Source organism: Salvelinus sp. IW2-2015, linkage group LG7 (assembly GCF_002910315.2).
Source record: "Salvelinus sp. IW2-2015 linkage group LG7, ASM291031v2, whole genome shotgun sequence".
Taxonomy (NCBI): domain Eukaryota; kingdom Metazoa; phylum Chordata; class Actinopteri; order Salmoniformes; family Salmonidae; genus Salvelinus; species Salvelinus sp. IW2-2015.
The window spans coordinates 25,354,483-25,375,443 of NC_036847.1; the positions used below are offsets into that span (position 1 = coordinate 25,354,483).

General features: G+C 40.5%; 3 pseudogenes; 2 read left to right on the top strand and 1 right to left on the bottom strand.

Moving 5' to 3' along the window:
- Positions 1 to 738: 738 nt before the first annotated feature.
- On the top strand, positions 739 to 8,740 carry LOC111966713 (rac GTPase-activating protein 1-like; annotated as a pseudogene).
- A 1,316-nt stretch (positions 8,741 to 10,056) lies between these two features.
- On the bottom strand, positions 10,057 to 15,322 carry LOC111966715 (uncharacterized; annotated as a pseudogene).
- On the top strand, positions 11,974 to 19,298 carry LOC111966714 (bridging integrator 2-like; annotated as a pseudogene).
- Positions 19,299 to 20,961: the final 1,663 nt, after the last annotated feature.

Sequence of the window (20,961 nt, forward strand, 5' to 3'; positions counted from 1 at the left end):
AGCAGGTTAKGAGAGCATTTTAACCAACCTTTATCCTAAACTTAACCTAATTCTCCTAACCTGCTACGAAAAAGTAACTTCTAGTCAAAACCATAAATCACAGCTACTGAGTTCAAATAGCCTAATAATGATAGAAATATCATCAATGTGTTCATATGATATCAATCAATATGATATAACAAGAATAAGAATTCGTGTTAATTAATACTAATGCTCAATAATTATTGTCATCATAATATTCACCAGTATAATGTAATATGGATTAGATTTTCCCAGATGTTCATAAATATTTCACCCATTTTATTCACTCTTGTATGTTGCATTTGGAGCTGATTTGAGTTTTGTGTTTTCCCATGAGAGAGAAGCTAATTGACTACTCTTTGGGGAGGAAAGACTGGACTGGCGGATACTGGATCAGCGCTAACAACAGTCGTTTAATGGGGCAGTCGTCGCTAGTTATCACAACCACAAGACATAAACGCCACCTATTTAAAAATGTATCTTCATAAAATCTGATTTTGAACCCAATCACACTGTTGACCTTATGCCTAACCCTAACCTTAAATTAAGACCAATCTTTTTTTACAATACTGTATAGCCAATTTTGACATTGTGGCTGTGGTAACCGCCATGTGCGCGTTGATTTACAGCTAGGCGAAGAACGTCAGTTGATATTCATTGGCTAGTGGGTAAATTTGAAATGCAACGCGCCTGCCTTGCTTCTTGTACACACTTCCAGGAGTTTAGCGTGAGATAACCCAAACAAAAGAATAACAAACTTGATCATCCAGTGCAAAAACAGAGGTCAAAACATTTGGCTGTGCAAAGATGTTTCTGTTTTGTCTGCCTTTTTTCATTAGTGTGGTGGACTCAAACGGTATGTAGTGGCAGCTAACGTTAGCATGATAGTAGCTAACTGTTAGCTGTACAGTAGTTTTTTAAATTACACATCACCAGCAATGTTGGCTAGCTACTGTAGCCAACTAACGTTAGCGTCTGAGTTAAATCTACTGTTGCTTTCCTTCCATCTAAATTGTATGTTGAATGTGCAAGTTTTAGCTAATTTGGGTGACTTTTATGTGGCAAATTTGGTTCGCTAATGTTGGGAAATTGCTTCTTTAAAAAAAATTCTGTGCTATTTTTTGGATTAGGAAAAGACAGTTGATCTGTTCATCATAGTTGGCTATGATGAATGATCAGCCAGGGTTCACCACCACCAGACACTTTCGCCCATCCGTAATTAGCCTGGGGACGAGGTTATTCACCTATTGACATTTAGCAAACTTATTTTCAGAGGTTTCTATGTGCCCTTATTTTTCTCAGAAGATGGACGCTCCTGTGTTAAACCTACACAGCTTGTTTGACAATCTGCGGTGTCATGTTGACATACTCAATGAGAGCATTGAACCCCGTAAGTAATTGTATTTAATTTGATTAGACATGGATATTAATAATGTAGACAATGCTGGACAATATATATTCAAAGCTACCACACCTTTATTGTGCATCTTCTCGTATCAGAGTTCATCCAGATGGCCCTCAACTTTGAGGACTGTCGTGTAGATGGCTTAGGTTTGAACAGGACCTTGGGTCCTGCAAGGAAGTGCTTGCCAAAGCAGAAACTGAGAGGGGAGCCCTGGAAGTCAAACTCAAGCATGCTCGCAATCAAGTCGACGTGGAGTTCCGCAGGCGCCAGAAGGCAGAGGCTGACTGTGAGAAGTTGGTGTGTATTCACAGCAAGTCTAATTCATATTTGATTTTATTCTCTTTACTGGTACCCTCCGACTGGTTCACTCTTCTCTGAAGAAACTGTTGAATGGCTTTATACAACTCCTCTCACCTTCCTTCTCCCTGCGTTTTGTTGTGTTACAGGACCGTCAGATCCAGCTGATTCGGGAGCTTCTGATCACTGAGGGCTCCAGCAACAGCTTCCAGCTGAATGAAGAGCAGCGTTCTGCTCTGGCTTTCCTCAGCGCTCGATCTCAGGCAGCACGAGCCAACCTTAACACCAGCAGAAGTTAAGGATCCCCTGCTAGTGTCTTGCTCCTCTTCCAGAGTTTGAAAGCTTATCAAAGCCTTTTCTGTAATATATCAACACTTGAAGTGTTACAGTATTTCATTTTGTTTTCCATAGATTGCAGACCATAGATGAGTCTGCCCCCATTTTATCAGACATCAGCTATGATAAAACAGATGACTCTCTGGTAAGCTTGTATCTTTGTCTTGTCTAAATTCTTGAGCCTCTGAATCATCAATTATGTTACTCATAGCCAAACCATTAGCAGGGAGAAGGGCTAAGACAACCAATACATTATGTAATTGAGACGATAATGTGCTATATACACTACATGACCAAAACCATGTGGACACCTGCTCATCGATTTCAAAAAGGCTTTACAGCAAAAGCACCACAAACAATTATGTTAGGTCACCGCCAAATCACAGAAAAACACAGCCATTTTTCCAGGCAAAGACAGGAGTCACAAAAAGCAGAAATAGAGATCAAATTAATCACTAACCTTTGACGATCTTCATCAGATGACACTCATAGGACTTCATGTTACACAATACATGTATGTTTTGTTCGGTAAAGTTCATATTTATATTTAAAAAATCTCAGTATACATTGGCGAGTTATGTTCAGTAGTTCCAAAAAGATCTGGTGATTTTGCAGAGAGCCACATCAATTTCCAGAAATACTCATAATAAACGTTGATCAAAGATCAAGTGTTATACATGGAATTTTAGATCCACTTCTCCTTAATGCAACCGCTGTGTCAGATTTCAAAAGATCTTTACGGAAAAAGCAAACCATGCAATAATCTGAGGTCGGCGCTCAGAGCCCAATCAAGACAAAAATATATCCGCCATATTGTGCAGTCAACAGAAGTCAGAAATAACATTATAAATATTCACTTACCTTTGATGATCTTCATCAGAATGGACTCCCAGGAATCCCAGTTCCACAATAAATGTTTGATTTGTTCGGTAATGTCCATTTATGTCCAAATAGCAACTTTTGTTAGCGCGTTTGGTAAACAAATCCAATGTCACGAAGTGCGTTCATTAAAAGCAGACGAAATGTCAAAAAGTTCCGAATCAGTCAGTAGAAACATATCAAACGATGTATTGAATCAATCTTTAGGATGTTTTTAACATAAATCTTCATTAATGTTCCAACCGGAGAATTCCTTTGTCTTCAGAAATGCGATAGAACAGAGCTCGCTCTCACATGAACGTGCATGGTCAGTGCATGTTCAGGTCATGGTAGACCTTACTCAATCCCCTCTCATTCGGCCCCACTTCACAGTAGAAGCATCAGACAAGGTTCTAAAGACTGTTGACATCTAGTGGAAGTATTAGGAAGTGCAAAATGACCCATATCCCACTGTGTATTCGATAGGGGCTGAGTTGAAAATCGACCAACCTGATTTCCCACTTCCTGGTTGGATTTTTTTAATCAGGTTTTTGCCTGCCATATGAGTTATGTTATACTCACAGACATCATTCAAACAGTTTTAGAAACTTCAGAGTGTTTTCTATCCAAATATACTAATAATATGCATATATTAGCAACTGGGACTGAGGAGCAGGCAGTTTTCTCTGGGCACCTTTTCATCCAAGCTACTCAGTACTGCCACGCAGCCATAGGAAGTTAAGACTCTATAAATGAGCACAGTTTCACCATGCTCTTTCTTTTCACTCCCAGACACTCCCCTATCGGCTGTCTGGTTCTGACCGCACAGTGAAGGAACTGAAGGATAAGTTCTTGCGAGGGAAGACTGTCCTGCTGCTCAGCAAGGTGGAAGATATCCACTGCATCACTGGCCTCCTCAAGGACTTCCTCAGGAACCTCAAAGAACCCCTCCTTACTTTCCGCCTCAACCGCACCTTCATGGAGGCTGCAGGTWGGTGTTGGCTCTATAGCGATAAAACAACATTTTTGAGGATAACAGCATTGCCCTGATGTACCAGACCATCAGTGACCTGCCACAGGCCAACAGAGACACCCTGGCCTTCATGGCCATTCATCTCCAGAGGTGAGCATCTGCTGTGCATTTAACTATGAGCTCTGCTTACTCACTTAATTGTATATGAACAACCAAGCCTTTCTTGACATGTCTTGTAGAAAGAGGCCATGCTTGTTGCATTCTGTGACACGGGTGTTTTTCCATACATGGGCTCCTTATTGACCACCATAAACTCTTTCAGGGTCGCCCAAAGCCTGGACACTAAGATGGACATCACCAATCTGGCACGGGTGTTTGGGCCTACTATCGTTGGCCATGCAGTGCCTGACCCAGAGCCCATAACAATCATACAGGACACCAAACGCCAGCCCAAGGTAAGACACATTACAGCAACACAGCTCTTGTTTTAAGTGGCAGTATTTCTTCACAAAAACACATGGGCTGCAAAAATGACATGATTGCCATTTTTATATAAAAACAATATGTCTTTGTCTTGCAAGTTGTTTGATCTGTTTTGCCTGCTTGGAAGAGGACGACGCAATAGGCTGTAATTCGTTTCAATTCAATACAACTGTATTTTTTCCCCTCATGAGTAATTTATAGTAGTTCATGTTTTTCTATTGTTACCCAGGTTATTGAGCGTCTGCTGGGCCTGCCGGTGGAGTACTGGAGCCAGTTCATGATGGTGGACCTTGACCAGCCACATCCTGATCACATGATCATCGAGAACGCTAACTATTATACCCCTGACCAGAAAGGTGAGCGAGTGCATGAGTCTAGCAAAACGTAATCTCGGTAACCCAAAACCAAATCTCTAGTGATGCACCGACATGACATTTTTGGCCGATACCGATATCCGATATTTTCCTTGCCAAAAAACCTGATACCGATATTTWAAATTTTTGCGGCATTTTAAACATTTTAGTACAGTTAAATAGTTAGACCACTGCATCCATGTGAGTGTGTTAAGGCACTGCATCTCAGTGCAAGAGGTGTCACAACAGTYCCTGGTTCGAATCCAGGCTGTATCACATTCGGCCATGATTGGGAGTCCCATAGGGCGGCACACAATTGGCCCAGCGGTAGGCCGTCATTGTAAATAAGAATTTGTTCTTAACTGACTTGCCTAGTTAAATAAAGGTTACACACACACACCACACTGACCAAAAAGTTATATTGTTTTCATTTACATATGTCCCCATTACCAGTAAAACGTAATCAAAACCTATTTCTTTCACTTACTTGCTGTTTCGTTGTTCATTTGTTTCATTCTCAACCAGGATTTGTATGGAATGCCGTTTGGGTCTTCGCGTGTCAAAAAAGATGCATGTCAAATAACATTTTGACGTGTCAAATAACCTTGTTGACCAATCAGGACCTGAATATGACTGCACGTCACATAATAATTTAACGCGTTCATTAATTTTTAAGTAGTGTAATCAATGTGTAATAACTATCACTCATATTTCATATGTCACAACGATTCATCGRTGTGTATTTTATGATGCTGTTAAAGTTGTCTCGCGCACCTACAGTGCTGGTCAGAAAGAAAAGCTAGCTAGTTCATGGATGCAAACAATGTTCTTCCCCAAAAACATAGCAAAACGACATCTGTTTTAGTAGCTATAGTTGAAGTCGGAAGTTTACATACTTAGGTTGGAGTTTTTCAACCACTTCACAAATTTCTTGTTAACAAACTATAGTTTTGGCAAGTCGGTTAGGACATCCACTTTGTGCATGACACAAGTCATTTTTCTAACAATTGTTTACAGACAGATTATTTCACTTATAATTCACTATCACAATTCCAGTGGGTCAGAAGTTTACATACACTAAGTTGGCTGTGCCTTGAAACATCTTGGAAAATTCCAGAAAATTATGTCATGGCTTTAGAAGCATCTGATAGGCTAATTGACATTATTTGAGTCAATTGGAGGTGTACCTGTGGATGTATTTCAAGGCCTACCTTCAAACTCAGTGCCTCTTTGCTTGACATCATGGGAAGATCAAAAGAAATCAGCTAAGACCTCAGAAAACAAATTGTAGACCTCCACAAGTCTGGTTCATCCTTGAGAGCAATTTCCAAACACCTGAAGGTACCACGTTCATCTGTACAAACAATAGTACGCAAGTATAAACACCATGGGACCACACAGCCGTCATACCGCTCAGGAAAGAGATGCTGTCTCCTAGAGATGAACGTACTTTGGTGCGAAAAGTGCAGATCAATCCCAGAACAACAGCAAAGGACCTTGTGAAGATGCTGGAGGAAACGTGTACAAAAGCATCTATATCAAAGTAAAACGGGTCCTACATCGACATACCCTGAAAGGCCGCTCTGCAAGGAAGAAGCCACAACTCCAAAACCGCCATAAAAAAGCCAGACTACAGTTTACAACTGCACATGGGGACAAAGATTGTACTCTTTGGAGAAATGTCCTCTGGTCTTATGAAACAAAAATACAACTGTTTGGCCATATGTTATTAGGAAAAAGGGGGAGGCTTGCAAGCCAAAGAACACCATCCCAACCGTGAAGCACGAGGGTGGCAGCATCATGTTGTGGGGGTACTTTGCTGCAGGAGGGACTGGTGCACTTCACAAAATAGATGGCATCATGAGGCAGGAAAATTGTGTATATATTCAAGCAACATCTCAAAACATCAGTCAGGAAGTTAAAGCTTGGTTGCAAATGGGTCTTCTAAATGGACAATGACCCAAGCATACTTCCAAAGTTGTGGCAAAATGGCTTAAGGACAACAAAGTCAAGGTATTGGAGTGGCCATCACAAAGCCCGGACCTCAATCCCATAGAACATTTCTGGGCAGACATTATAAGCAGCCAGCTAACATTATAAGCTGGCTGCTTATAATGTTAGCTTTGGGTAGCTGGCTAGCTATGTATTTTCTTGAACTGAAGTTCAATTTCAATAGGTCGAACAACAAGTGGCTACCTAGCTAATACTTACTCACAAGGATTCCTAAGAATAATGAAAATGACTGCAGTTTCTACTGGTCATTGTTTTCAGGCTGGTTGTATTGGTGCTAGCTAGGTACCCCAGAAGTTGCAGTCAAACAAATAATGCTTTATTACCAAAGCGTTATTGTAAACACATCGTTCGTGGCCGGTGTTTGCTTGTTTGCAGGCTTTTTTTGTACAGCTTTGACAGTGCTACTAATAGTAGTGGTGGTGCTTGGCCTGCACGTGCAAATTCAGAACACACAACATTCTATAATAGAACTGTGTTATTTGACGTGTCAAATTAAAAGGTTATTTAACGTGTCAAATAGTGTTATTTGACATGTATCTTTTTCAACACGCAAAGACCCAAATGGCGTTCCATAGTAGGTCGTGAAGCTAATAGCAGTGACGCTATTACTGTGTAACTCTGGTARGGAAACATCTGAAAAATAGCACACTTGGTAGTGTGTACTGGTGCTCRACTAGTCGCAAAAGCCAACATCACCCATGACAGAGAACGGTTGATTGTCAAGGGCAATGAATGCCATTATCTTGGCTTTAATGGATTTTGCCTTTGAGTTGTCTCGCTGAAATTTTGTTACTCTTTCAAAAAAAATAATTTTTTTATTTTATTTTACCGTTATTTTACCAGGTAAGTTGACTGAGAACAYGTTCTCATTTGCAGCAACGACCTGGGGAATAGTTACAGGGGAGAGGAGGGGGATGAATGAGCCAATTGTAAAATGACTGCTCAATCCACACAGCAGACATTGTGGGCTAGGTTAGAAATGCTGTGTAGTGTCATTACGTCATGTACCTACGTTTTACATAGGTATGCACGTCAGCTTTGACATCGGTTTTGCACATCACCGTTAAACTAGACATCAGGGCAATACCAATGTTGGCATTTTTAGCTAATTCCGACCGATTCCAATATGTTCACCGATATAGCATGCATCCCTACAAATCTCTATTAGGTTCTTGTGTTATTATATTGAAGATTTAAGAATTTTTATTTATAAGAACTAATGAAAATATACAGCTTGGTAACGAACTGTGGTAATGTGACTAATGTTGACTGTGTTAATATTGTTCCAGTGAGCATGCTGGGTCCCCTCACAACTCCAGAGCACCACCAGATGAACAAAACCCCGTCCTCYAGCTCCCTGGGTCAACATATGAGGTCCACCCTGAGCAAGACCACGCCCAAGTAAGCACTCTGTGCTGTCATGCATTTAACTTATTCAGCATTTTGTGTTGTAGTAGGTCACTGCAATGTGTATAAAGATCCTGTCTGAAGGACTTGAGTTGTCACTAGTCTCGAAGCAAACACCAYTGGTCTATAAACCTGACAGTCTAGAGTACATTTTCACCTAATTATCAGATTGTTAAGGTGAATGACATGAGTAAATTTTTCACCCAAGTCTTAATTCACTTCCTTATAACTTTGGTTTCTGTTGATTAATATGTGTGTGGTGTTGTAACTTTCAGATTTGGGAGTAAGGCTGCTGTGGTAGTGGGATTCCCCAGTCGCCCAGGAAACTTCTTTGCATCTCCGCACCTCAAGTAATCCAAAGCAGCCGCCGGGCAGCTCTGTTCACCTAATGGGAAATAAATGCAATACCTAGCAATAGATTGATAAACTTTTTTTATTTTATACAATTTTACACAAGACTGAGACTAATGCTTCCACAGACGCTGTAAACACTTATTTTATATTTCAAAATGCTAAGGTTTTAGTGTGTAACAGGATCTTTTGGAGCGCTGATTTAAAAAATAAAAAAAGGCAATGAAACCTACTAGGTTTGTAGATACAATGAGGTTTTCAGTATCATTCCGTGATTTATTTACAAAGAATGTTGAACATTGGTTGAGAACATTGGTTTTTTCTACCATGTTATTGACTTGTTTATTGTTTACTCCATGTGTAACTCTGTGTTGTCTGTTCACACTGCTATGCTTTATCTTGGCCAGGTCGCAGTTGCAAATGAGAACTTGTTCTCAACTAGCCTACCTGGTTAAATAAAGGTGAAATAAAATAAAAAAGAATGGGCATGTCTGAAATTAGGCAGGTGTTTGTCTAACATCTAACACACAATTTAACTTGCACATTACCAGTTAGAAAACATTGCATAGAGCTTTTTATGCTGAACTTGAATGGAGTTATTATTGCATGTGGCATATATATATWTTTTTCCTGTTTATTTATATAATCATCTTTTGTAATGTCTACATGCTTAAGCAGTTTGATTGTACATGTTTAACTCAATTTGTCTTTTACATACTCAAGACTAGCCACAGTATAGTAATATTAATTTGGCACATTTGATAAATGTCTGCAGCATTCTTTAGCGATAATCAACTAACTTTAAGGTAACCATGCAGCTGTGTGCTTGGTGACTTGAGCACATTTTGCAACTTGAGGATACATTTGAAAGAAATTCACCTTCCCTTGTTTCCTAAAAATATAACTTACAGTATTGGCCAATATGACTATCTTTGTTTGCACAATGGGAGGTTGGTTCTGACTAATGTTCTGCACCTCTAACCGCATTGAACACTTGAATGCTGCATCAGAGAACCAGAGTGTAGAAATGGTGGCATTTCAACAAGAATGTCAAATTTGCTTTGATCAAAGCTTTTTGTGGACCAGTTATTTTGTATGATCAATATTTAAAATTGTCTTTGTTTCATTATTGCATTTTCTAGTATTGCTGAAAACTTCAACAAAAGCACATGATGGTATACAGATCATTTTGAAGGCAGCAGGTCAGGTCTCTGCTCTACAATGTGTTCTGTTACGCCAATCTTGACACTAGCTCCCAGGAAGGGAAAATGTCATCCTACGGTGTTAGGAATGAATTGGTCCTAGATGATATGCACAGTAACACTGTACAAGTAGGTCTACTGCATGAACTGCCTTTTTACATGCCTGGAAAGGTAGCGTTGAGAAATTTTAAAGAGCAAATGAATTTGCCTATGAACATAACAGTAAGCTATTGCACAGCAATTGCATGAAAAGGAGTTTATATCAAAGCATTTGTTCCACATTTAGAATGTCTGTCAGACTGGGTGTTCTCTGAAATGTTTCAAAAAATGACGTTTCGGTGTGTGTGATTCGAATGAGAGACTGCTGGAGAGAACCAGCACACTGGGTGCTTGATGATTACAGTGGTCCTGTTCAGAAAGTTTCCCCTTGAGCCAGAACATCCTATTAGAAAGTGTGTAACATCAGAACTTGGGAATTGGCCAGAGGAGTGTTCTGGAAGGCAGAGTCTGAACCCCGCATCTCCAGGATGGGAATGCCACTAGCGTGACACAGCAGGAACCAGACAAACAGAGGAGATGGCATACTGGGGACCCTTCATCGCAGAGCCAGAGTCCAGACCACTGCAGTATYTCCCCGAGGTAGTAAGGGTGCTGTCCCACAGCCCGCTCTGGATGAACTTTCCCTGGGGAGAATGGAAAGCCTGATTTGAGGCTATTCCTTGGATAAATTAATATACTATAAAACAAACATACAAATACAGGAAGTTTATTCAATGTTTTGAGAGTGGTCGTGACTCATGTTTACAGCACTTTGTAGTGAGAATACTTTCCAACTACCCCACTGCATCCATGAGGATTATAAAAAAAAGGTCAACCTCCCCTAAGGAAGCCCACCAAGCTGACTCACAGCATTATCTGGGTTCCCTTTGACGAGCCACTTCGGCTAGTCAGTGATGGCCTCTGTGACAAAGCCAAGGCTCCATATCCCCCAGCCCAGGTAGTCCCTCAGGCCCAAGGGCTCATCTCGCTGCTCACTGTTCAGCATGAGGGTGGGCAAGAGCGTCAAACACCCAGACAACTGAAAGGTAGAGGAATAAATAATTGACTGAACCATTGGTAGAATAGATCAAAGGTGTCTAAATAATATTTGCACACGTCAAGATTATGCCCCTACTCAACAAGACATTCACCTGGGACCAAAATAGAAGAAAACATTTGCAAAAGAGTACTGTATACTGTCAGTGTGCACTGGTAACACTAATTTATGTTCTCTCCCATTTGGGCACAATGCACACAACCCTGATATCAGTGGCTATCCTAATCTCAAATTTATAAGGAGCAAATAAGACTGAGCAGTGAGTTTAAGTGGATTCCCTAATGGGCTACAGAGGGTTGCTTAAGGACGATGGAAATCACTGCTGTGGTGGCTGAGTGAGAAAAAGAAAAGCCGGTGACCATAATGATTCAAAGTACCTTGAACATTCCAGTACACAAAGAATGTCCCTGGGCTGTCTCTGACATTGTTAAACCTGTGATCCTTGCCGTCCTTCACGATCCGCATGAAAAAGAATGTTCCAAGCCTGCAGAGGTTAGAACATGAGTACCGTTGTCACATTATCCCCAGCATTATTCATTAACCCAACCATAATGACTCACAACCATAAAGGGTTCTGCAACACTGTGCTGGGCCAAGCCTTAGCCTTGGCTAAGACTGCTGAACTGATACACAACTTTGTTGAATGAAAAGCAAATGAGCAGAGAACACTAAAGCTCTGCAGGTGTTTATAACTTTTTTGTTCTTCTCCACTGATGGGATTGGATATTAGATCACAGGAGGCTGCTGAGGGGAGGACGGCTCATAATAATGGCTGTAATAGAGTGAATGGAATGGTATCAAACACATGGAAACCATGTGTTTGAAAGTGTTTGATATCATTCCATTAATTCTGTTCCAGCCATTATTATGAGCCTCTCCTCCCCTATTAAGGTGCCACTGGCCACCTGTGCACTAGATTGGAAACCCTTTCACCCTGACTCTGTCAARCTTACYTTACTCCCCATGCTGTCACCAATCCAGTCTGCACATTTTTGCCTCAAATGACGAGAGTCCCTCCCCAATAGCAACTCAGGTGGGCAAGTAATATAAATGTGCCAGACTCTAAAAAATAGAAGTTTCACAGTAAGGCGTGTTCAATTAATGTGTTACCCAGTAGCCTACAGACAGTGACAATTAGCTCCAAAGTTCAAGGGTAAAACTTTCGACGAGCACATACAGAGCAGTGGAGCAGCACAAGAAGACAGGTTAAAGAAGCTTGTCAAGAAATGCAATTAATTTGTTGCATTGACAAGGAATGCCCATTCAGTGTCTACAGGTAAGTTGCAGTGTTTTATATAACGGTAAAGTAAATTGTTCATTCTGAATGGCACATACTGTCCTAACAGTTTTAACTTGCATTTTGACAGTTCATATGTAGACAAATCTGTTGGAACATATTATACTATAATAAGGCAAAAGCCAACAATTGTCACATTCAATGTTTTTTGGTTTAAGGCAATTCCATGGCAACAGAGTGATACAGTAGGTTACAATATTGCTACGCCATTTTTGTCGATCAAACATCTGCTATGGTAATGGCCAATTCCACGATAAGAGTGATGCTGATACACCCCGATTTTTCACTTTAAAATGTATACCAAACAAAAAACAATGATTGCAAAGTTAAACAACTATGCACAAGGATTACTTTTAACAATTTCAACTGAACCTCTTGCAAAARCACATTTACTTGAAGAACAGTGCATATTTAAAGTTTGGTAACAGAATGACAGTTTGTGCGGTTTGTGTAATCATTGGGTTACCAAACTTTGCATCAAAACAAAAAAAAATATGACACATGCAATAATAACTCAGTTCAAGCCTATCATAAAAAGTTAATGACAGAATGATGGCACAAACTCATTATTACCAAACTTTGCATTTGTAAATGTGTTTTTGTACATTTTTCCGTGGAAATTGTTAAAAGTAGTAATTGTGCATAATTGTTTAACTTTGMAATAWWTWTWTTTTTTTTKGTATACATTTTAAAGTAAACAAATCTGAGTTTCAGCATCAGTCTTATCGTGGAATTTCCCTTTACCATAGCAAATGTTTGATGATCGGCAAAGGGCGTAACAATATTGCATTGGTAAAATTGATCTACTGTACAAATTTAAGTCGTGCGAGCTACAGAGTAACCTTTTATGGTAAACATATCACGATACAAGTTGACCAATCTCGCGCTACAATGTGACAAATCATCATGGAGTTTGGATCATTTTGGATGATTGCTTTAGCATTCTTATTTATAGAGGCTTGCAAGGGTGACTAAATCAGTTGGTGGTAATGTTGAAGTTTAAATAACAGTGGTTTTGTAACATTGATATTCATCAGCTACAAAATGCTATACTTTCATTAACGTAAAAAAAGCCTAATTCCATTACATACATTTTGTTTGACCGCATTATTGTTTATTTAGAATAGGCCTATGCCCAAACCTAATAGATTCGATTACTTATTCAACCAATGGTTGAAATCGTAGCGATTCCCTGCAAACACGCCTCGGCGTGAATTGGTATGCTTTAAATCAACATGTTATATACCTGCTAAATCATAGAACTTCTCGGTTTTGAGAGCTCCTGATATGGCCCATCCAGTCCACTGGATTCTCAGGTCTGTAGCTGCACATTTTGCTATCGTACTCCCTTTATCAGGTCCAGTAAATTCTATAACATCAGACCAGCCCCACTATTTTAAAACAGTCCTGTGTAAAGTTCACTTCCATAGTATGTAGGCGTGGCCAATGACAATTTGATAAGACATAGGCGGCGGCGTCTTCTTCTTCCCTGGTGAGGTTTAACAGCGGTTGGCATCCAGTATGTTGCATTACGCTCCCAACTGAACTATAGTATAGCTCAATTACACTTTGTGATACAAAATCTCATTACAACCCATCACCTTTACTTTAACCCTATCTTATCCTACCCCAGGCCAACGGCCTAAGAGGATTGGACATTACCAGTCAACACATGCTGTACCTCTTCTGAGAGGATGGGACACTACCACTCAACACATGCTGTACCTCTTCTGAGAGGATGGGACACTACCACTCAACACATGCTGTAACTTTCTGAGGAGGATGGACTCACTACCACTCAAACATGCTGTACCTCTTCTGAGAGATGGGGACACTACCACCAACACTTCGAAAACCAAACAACCCAATGCTGTAACTCTTCTGAGAGGATGGACACTACCACTCACACATGCTGTAACTCTTCTGAGAGGATGGGCACTACCAATCAACACATGCTGTAACTCTTCTGAGAGGATGGACACTACACCTCACACATGCTGGTAACCTGCTTCTGAGAGATGGGACACTACCACTCAACACATGCTGTAACTCTTCTGAGAGGATGGGACACTACCACTCAACACATGCTGTACCTCTTCTGAGAGGATTGGACATTACCACTCAACACATGCTGTAACTCTTCTGAGAGGATGGGACACTACCACTCAACACATGCTGTAACTCTTTTGAAGTAAAATCTCGTACTCCCAAATATTTTTCTGCAGCTGCCACCACAACATATTTTTTCTGTGATTTATGTTCAATTTCTGCAGTACAGTTGATAACCATTGCTATGAACGCTAAGAAGCCAACCTAACTGAAGCATACTGTATATCTCTCATTGGTCTATCCCTCTGTGCTAGCACAGATATCCTCTCAGAATCCCTCACCCTTGACCCATCCTCTTCTACTTTCTTCACTGCCTCAGCATACGACACGTTCTGCACTAAACTTCCGATCCACAGCAACATGTGCACCCCTACAGTTGACACACAACTTTATCCACCAAAACGACACAATCCTCTATCCCATGCCCTCCTGCACACTTCCCACATCCTGGAATTTCCCTCATACACACTGCTGTGACATGACCATAAACGTTGCACCTGAAACAGTGCAGTGGATTCGCCACAAAAGCTTTAACAGGATAACTGATATATCCTAACATGACCTTGTCGGGTAAAGACTCTGACTCAAAACTCAAAAGGACTGACAGTGACTCCTCTGTTTCACCACGCTCACCACCGGGTCTGCGTCGCACCAAACGGTGGGCTTCACAAACACCAGGAATCTTCAACTTCACCTCCACACTAAACACTACACCAGAAATAGCTAATTTTAATGGTGCCCTGTTCCTAAGAGCAAAGCAAGAAACAGATCTTGACCCAAGTTGTGTGACACGGAGCGCCCGCTAGTTCTGGTCAGAAGAAACATAAAACAAATATAACAAGTCCACTACAGTTTACCTTCACTGAAACCACAAATGGATCCACCAAAAGGCAAGGATCCACTTTATCCAAAAATGGCACTCCTACTGGACCAAATGTATCTTTATCATAACCATGTGCATCAATGCAAGGCTCGGGCTCCGAGCTCCTCACACCTTCTACCCCTTCCATTTCACCTCCAGAACTCAAACTGCCGTCCAGCTCAACCTGTTTGAACTTGACACCAATCTTCCTTGACAACCTCTCACTTGTTATTTCTAGCTTCAACAGATTCAAACCCATCCTCTGCCTCCCTCGATCTCCTCTCTCTTTCTCTCCAATCCTCTGCCCTTAACCAATTATCCGACCCTTCTGAAAATATTCAACTTTTCCAAGCCAAARTCTATTTTTAGCCTCGAGAGAGAGACATGCTAAGCCCTGTACTCCCTCCACTTCAAACTCAAGCCATCACCAGTTCACCTTCCTTCCTCCCGGGCTAATAATGCAATACATTCATCAGACATAGGTGTGCTAAGAACACTGGGAACACAGGGGGACTCCCGAGTGGCGCTGCGGTCCAAGGCACTGCATCTCAGTGCTAGAGGCGTCACTACAGACCCTGGTTCAATTCCAGGCTGTATCACAACCAGCCATGATTGGGAGTCCCATAGGGCGGCACACAATTGGCCCAGCGTCGTTAGGGTTTGGCTGGGGTAGGCTGTCATTGTAAATAAGAATTTGTTCTTAACTGACGTGTCTAGTTAAATAAAAAAATGTAGTCATTAAAACTGCCATAGACTTTAGACATGTTTGATGCACTTTTGATCTTGAGCTTAATAGGCATCTATCCCGATCCCGACTAATGTCTTAACTTGTCTTTCCTCAACCTCTACATTTCCAGGGATAAAAAGCTCAACACCGGGGAAAAGGAGAAATTATGGCAGAGGGCAATGGTCCAAAAGGAGGCACTGGGATCTTTGCTAAAAGATTCCAAAGGCAGCTGAGCAGGGGCAAAGAGAAGGTATACAGTACTTTAACTTTCTCAATATAATGCACAATATTATTATCAAGTTGTTTGTGGTTTGACATGTATAGTATTCCCTACTTTTTAGGTCTTGCAGAAGTTTGGAAAGACAGTGGAGACCAAAGATGAAATATTTGAACAATGCCTCCTAAATCTGAATGACCAACAGGTAGTCACCATGACAGTACAGTACTACACAGAGATCAGACCATACCATGTGTATGAACCTGTAACGATAACCTTAAACGGATATGTGATTTATATTCTATAGAAAAGGCCTGTAAATGTGCCCCAGTAAATCCCATAGATGTATGTATAGCCTACAGACAAGATGAGTCACTCTATAATCTCTGTTTGCAGATTGATGGGAACCGGTTATACAAGGACCTGAAGATTTACCTTAGTTCTGTCAAAGGTAAACATTTGTTCAGTCTGTCTATGTTGTAAATTAAACGTGATCTGTATGATGTTGTCCATAAATTGCATGGTTTTCTATAGCTTTAGCACCATCAGTAGTGCCCCAGTCTGATAACATGTGATCCATGCTATCGACTTTCCACAGGAATGCGGGAAGCTTCAAAACGTCTTTCCCAGTCTCTGTATGGTGTCTATGAGCCGGACTGGGATGGAGAAGAGGACCTGGGGACCATTGTAGAGGTCAATCATAGCACTGCTGTATTATTAAGAATGGCATGCATGACTGTTGATTATTATTATGCACATTTCTGTATAAAAAAAACATACATTTTCTCCATATGCCAACAGGGTGAAGACCTCCTGTGGAATGATTATGAGGCGAAGCTGATAGATAAGGCACTTTGCACCATGGAGTCTTACATAAGCCAGTTCCCAGATGTCAGGGTAAGGATGGAAACACACACACACTCCCTAAATATTTGATCTCACATGGGCATTATTCCTTTCCTCCAACCCCCCAGGAGAGGGTGGCCAAACGAGGCAGGAAGTTAGTCGACTACGATTCCTCCCGTCACCACTTGGAGGCGATGCAGAATGCTAAAAAGAAAGATGATGTCAAAATAGCCAAGGTCAGACAGACAAGATACCCCTGTCTACTTAATTTGCACAGCAATGATCATTTAAACAAAACTACAAACTCTCCTCGTCATGGTGCTTCTCTCGGGTACAGGCAGCTGAGGAGGTAAACAGAACCCAGATTGTCTTTGAGGACATCAACAGAGAGCTGAGGGATGAGCTCCCTACTCTCTATGACAGGTAAGGAGTCGGTAGTCCGCACATAGCCACATAGCAGAATGACAAATACATCATCAGGTCAAGTGTGTCAATGAAGAAAAAGTAGCGGACAATTTATATGAATAATGTTTTTTCTTCTCTTCAATTTGTTCCTGAAGTCGAATTGGATGCTATGTGTCAGTCTTCACAGCCATCTCAAATTTACGGGACACCTTCTTCAAGGAAATGACTACGGTATGTGCAGGTCATATTCTTCTCAATAACTGGGGTGGGAACACAGTAAAAAAAGCAGTTATGTGGGGCTTTGCTTTGGTTTATAAAAAACTGAACTGTTTTGTCAGCATTTAGGTAACAAAAGTCCTAGCTCTTTCAGTTTATATCTATTCTTAAACTGGTGTAATATCCTCTCTTTCAGTTCAACAGTGATTTGCAGAATGTGATGAAGGACCTGAAGGATCAGCATCCAGACAAGGATTTTGTCGTCAAAGGGTTGAATCAGTAAGTTGGCTAGGATTTTACATCTCTCACCAGCCCTGTTTTTTAAAATTAACTTTCCTCCGATTTTGAGTCTATCGATGAGCTGTGGTCTGGGATGAACGAAATAGTGCGTGTTACATAAAGCATAACGGTAATTAAAGCAAAGTAAGCGTATCAACATGTAGTCATCCTATCCCTCCTCTCACATATCTTTCAGGACTGGCTCTCTGAAGAGGCGATCTTTCATGTCCCCCAGGTCGTGGAGCGCTAGCTTCTCTGACTTCCATCAGAGTTATAGTCCGGGCAAGTCCGGCACCCTCACTAGAGACAGGTCCAGCTTCAGATCCCTTAGTAGTCCTCACTATGATGAGTCACTCACCAGCACCCCTGCAGTCTCCCCACGGTCCCCACCTACTAAAGAGCCCTCTTCAGAGGCCCAAGACCTGGTTGCAGATTCCACCCGCAGTGAAGGCCCCACTGCAGAGAAGAAACCGGAATCTGAAAGCAGGGATAACACCACCACAAAAGGGGCCTCTGGCAGCGGCCAGAAGTCAGAAGAGAAACTGACGGAGGAAGAGAAGGATGTGAAAGAGGGAGAGCCTCCTTCAGACCAGCACTCCACCACCTCAGATAAGAAAGGAGAAGAAGAAGAAAGCTCTTCTGCGTTGACAGCGAGTACTTCCGATGTGACCAACTCCAATAACTCAGAGAACGTTGAGCTCCAGTTCTCGGCCATAGACACCCCCCAGCTGACCATAGAGAGCCCTGTGGCCCCTGAGGACTCTGGGGCCCACAGTGTGCAGAACGGAGCGGCTTCTGATGGCTCCGATGCTGACACAGAGACCACCGTGCTTGTCCAAAAGGTGAGACACACGTAACCTTTAATGACCTCTCGTCTGTAGTACATTTGATTTACATGCCGGTCTACTCTAATCAAGACAGGCAGTATAATAATGGGATTCCATCGACTGCTGCTAGGCCGTTTGGATCTACTGGTATAACTTTTATTTTCTTTTACTTTTAGGCAGCAAAATTACATATCCAGGAGCAAGAGGGTGCGAAAAATACTGTGGTTTAATGAAGGATCTCTGAGGAAAAGATGGTTACTGTCTAAAGTAACTGTAATTKAGTTATTATATTGAGTTTCTTATTTCCTGAGTTAACTGTCAAAATGTTTTTTATTTGTTCACAGAACGAGTTATAGTAATAAGGGAGAGTGGATGAATACTGCACAAGGGAAAATAGGATCAATATGAAAAGCCTTCTCAATATTACTGGAGTGCTATAAGAATATCTCCTGTTTCCACCTGCTGTCTAAGACCTGGAAGCTCTTGCTTGTGGACAATATACTTTCAACACAAACGTTTTGTTTTTTAATTAATATAATCAATGGTATGCCAATTTGTGCTTTGTTTAGGGTTGTGCCAGTATACACCCAATAACTGTGAATTGTATTTTAATTTAATTGTAGAGAAACAGCAAGTTCACTAAATTGTACTTGACTCAATTTGACATTCAGCTTTGCAAAACTGTGTCTCATTTCATAGAGCCCCACAGTGGAGGTGTCATAAACATAAAACCTAGCGGTCAAACAGGGAAATGGTTCCAATCATTTCCCCACCATACATAATTTTAGAAACACTTAAAATAAGGGCTGTGTTTCGTGTAGGCTTACCCTGGTGTGACGTTTTGATAAGGTCACCTTGTCCTAGAGAGATTTACACTGTTATCAAAATGTCATGCCAGGGTAAGCCTACACGAAACACAGCCCTTATTTTAATTGTTTCTGAAATCCCCTATGGGAAAAATGAATGGTGGAAAAACTATTGGAACCATTTCCCTGTTTGACCGCTAGGCTTTATGGGTATTATGACTCATACTGTGTTACTCTATATAAGTTTGCTAAATTGTACATGAAAAACTTGATTATTGATTAAACAGATAGCTTTTTATAATGTCTTGTTTAGTGACACAGCTGTTAATTGAAAAACTAAAATCAAATGACTAAATCAAACAGTGGTGTAAAGTACTTAAGTAAAAATACTTTAAAGTACTACTTAAGTAGTTTTTTGGGTATCTGTACTTTACTATTTATATTTTTGACAACTTTTACTTTCACTTTATCACATTCCTAAAGAAAATCATGTATTTTTTACTCCATACTCCATGACACCCAAAAGGTACTTGTTACATTTTGAATGCTTAGCAGGATAGGAAAATGGTCCAATTCACACACTTCAAGAGAACATCCCTGGTCATCTCTACTGCCTCTGATCTGGCAAACTCACTAAACACAAATGCATCACTTGTAAATGATGTCTGAGTGTAGGAGTGTGCCCCTGGCTATCCATAAATAAATAAATAAAAACACAAATTGTGCCATCTGGTTTGTTTAATATTTGAAATGATTTATACTTTTAGTTTTGATACTTCAGTATACATTTGCTTTTGATACTTTTAAGTATATTTAAAACCAAATACTTTTAGACTTTACTCAAGTAGTATTTTACTGGGTGACTTTCACTTGAGTCATTTTCTATTAAGGTATCTTTACTTTTACTTTAGTATGACAATTGGGTACATCACTGAAATCAAAGGTGTCTTTTGATTAATTTTGTTTTTATATTAAATGTCTCAAACATCTTTGTCCCGATACAGTCTTTATTTGTGAGCCTATAACTAGGTTTCCGTCCATTTGGCACGGAAAACAGATTTTCATGCGAATATTCTCAACAACAAAAAATATATATACTCATTTTCCCATGTTGACTTAATTTTTGTTTTGTTTTTTATATTATTTTTTCCCCTTTTTTCTTAACAAATCAATACAAAAAGTACATGGGGGAACACAAGTTTATATATAGAATATACAAAGGACAATTGGGCTAGGGGGTACAATATCACATTACACAAGAACCTTAAGGGACATACACACACAGCTATAATTCTAACATCTTTTTTGTTGGTAGAATAAAATATAGTTACATTTTTTTTTTTGCAAGGTAAGAAAGTGTGGTGTTTGGTTTGTAAATTTCATGAAATGAATTACATAAACATTTTCTATTTATTTATATGACCCTATGATCACTCGGCTACAGAGAAGATGCCTGCTGGACTGTTCATTAACACGGTACTTCATTTAGTTTATCTGTCGGCCCCAGGCTCGAACTCAGGCCCTGTGTGTAGCCCATTTATCGCCATTTACCCATTGTTGTTGTCTTAGCTGTTT